Source organism: Rutidosis leptorrhynchoides, chromosome 10, assembly GCF_046630445.1.
Source record: "Rutidosis leptorrhynchoides isolate AG116_Rl617_1_P2 chromosome 10, CSIRO_AGI_Rlap_v1, whole genome shotgun sequence".
NCBI lineage: Eukaryota > Viridiplantae > Streptophyta > Magnoliopsida > Asterales > Asteraceae > Rutidosis > Rutidosis leptorrhynchoides.
In genome coordinates, this window is record NC_092342.1 from 90,428,294 (window position 1) to 90,430,743 (window position 2,450).

A 2,450-nucleotide genomic window follows, 5' to 3' on the forward strand; every position below is an offset into this window, starting at 1 on the left:
GTTGTTGTTGTTGTTGTTGTTGGGCCGTTTGTTGTAGTTGCGATTGATGTTGCGATTGTTGGGATAATTGTTGCGATTATTGTTGTAATTGTTGTTGTTGTTGTATTGGTGATTCTTATCACCGTTTTCCTCCCACTTTCTTTTGACTTGCTTCACATTGGCCTCTTCAGCAGTCTGTTCTTTAATTCTTTCTTCAATTTGGTTCACGAGTTTGTGAGCCATTCTACATGCCTGTTGTATGGAGGCGGGCTCGTGTGAACTTATATCTTCTTGGATTCTTTCTGGTAATCCTTTCACAAACGCGTCGATCTTCTCTTCCTCATCTTCGAATGCTCCCGGACACAATAGGCACAATTCTGTGAATCGTCTTTCGTACGTGGTAATATCAAATCCTTGGGTTCGTAACCCTCTAAGTTCTGTCTTGAGCTTATTGACCTCGGTTCTGGGACGGTACTTCTCGTTCATCAAGTGCTTGAATGCTGACCACGGTAGTGCGTACGCATCGTCTTGTCCCACTTGCTCTAGATAGGTATTCCACCATGTTAACGCAGAACCTGTGAAGGTATGCGTAGCGTACTTTACTTTGTCCTCTTCAGTACACTTACTTATGGCAAACACCGATTCGACCTTCTCGGTCCACCGTTTCAATCCGATCGGTCCTTCGGTTCCATCAAATTCCAAAGGTTTGCAGGCAGTGAATTCTTTGTAGGTGCATCCTACACGATTTCCTGTACTGCTAGATCCAAGGTTATTGTTGGTATGTAGCGCAGCCTGTACTGCGGCTATGTTTGAAGCTAGAAAAGTACGGAATTCCTCTTCATTCATATTCACGGTGTGTCGAGTAGTCGGTGCCATTTCCTTCAAAATAGTTAAATGGAACAAGTTAATCATACAGAATATTAAGAGTAGTTAATAGTATTTCGTAGCATAATATGAACTCATTTATAAAAGCTTTTTCTTCATATTAGCGTTTTATAAGTTTAAATTCGGGTAGTACCTACCCGTTAAGTTCATACTTAGTAGCTAATATACAATTCAACTACTACAATTCTATATGAAAAACTGATTATAATAATATTTCGCGTTCAAACTTTTATACAATATTTTACAAACTTACAATACCGCTTATTTTACATAAAGCATGAAATATAGCACACAATAACTTTGATACAAGATAGTTGTGAAGACAATTCTAGCTAGTACACAAGTCGTTCAGCAAAGGCAATAAAGACACGTAATTCATACGTCCAGAAACAAGTCATGCATTCTGGTTTTACTAGGACTACTTCCCATCCTTGGTCATGTGCAACATAACCGTTATGGCCGTTGATAAGACAGCGTGTTGTAACGTCATCAAAGGGACGAGGGTTACGTAATGTCCAACAGTCCCGTAATAATCTAAAAACCTCATTTCTTACCCCAATTACCGACTCCGTCACTTGTGGAAACGTTTTGTTTAATAGTTGTAGCCCGATGTTCTTGTTCTCACTTTGGTGAGAAACGAACATTACTAATCCGTAAGCATAACATGCTTCTTTATGTTGCATGTTAGCCGCTTTTTCTAAATCACGAAGTCCAATATTCGGATATATTGAGTCAAAATAATTTCTTAACCCGTTGCGTAAAATAGCATTTGGGTTCCCCGCAATATATGCGTCAAAGTAAACACATCGTAACTTATGGGTTTCCCAATGTGATATCCCCCATCTTTCAAACGAAAGTCTCTTATAAACCAAGACATTCTTGGAACGTTCTTCGAATGTCTTACAAACTGATCTCGCCTTAAATAGTTGTGCCGAAGAATTCTGGCCGACTCTAGACAAGATTTCATCAATCATGTCTCCGGGTAGGTCTCTTAAAATATTGGGTTGTCTATCCATTTTGTGTTTTTAAACTGTAAAATAGACAAGAGTTAGATTCATAAAAAAATACTTATTAATACAAGCAATTTTTACATATATCATAAAGCATAAGAACACTATATTACATATATTACACCACACGAATACAACTATCTTATTCCGACTCGCTCGTTTCTTCTTCTTCGGTTTTGGTTCGTTTTGCCAAGTTTCTAGGGATATATGATGTTCTCCTAATACGAGCCGTCGTTTTCCACATTGGTTTAGAAAAACCTGGTGGTTTAGAGGTTCCCGGGTCATTGTTACAACTTAAGGACTTCGGGCGTTGACGATACATATAAAGTTCATCGGGGTTGGAATTAGATTTCTCTATTTTTATGCCCTTTCCCTTATTATTTTCTTTTGCCTTTTTAAATTCAGTTGGGGTAATTTCTATAACATCATCGGAATTCTCGTCGGAATCCGATTCATCGGAGAATTGGTAATCCTCCCAATATTTTGCTTCCTTGGCGGAAACACCATTGACCATAATTAACCTTGGTCGGTTGGTTGAGGATTTTCTTTTACTTAACCGTTTTATTATTTCTCCCA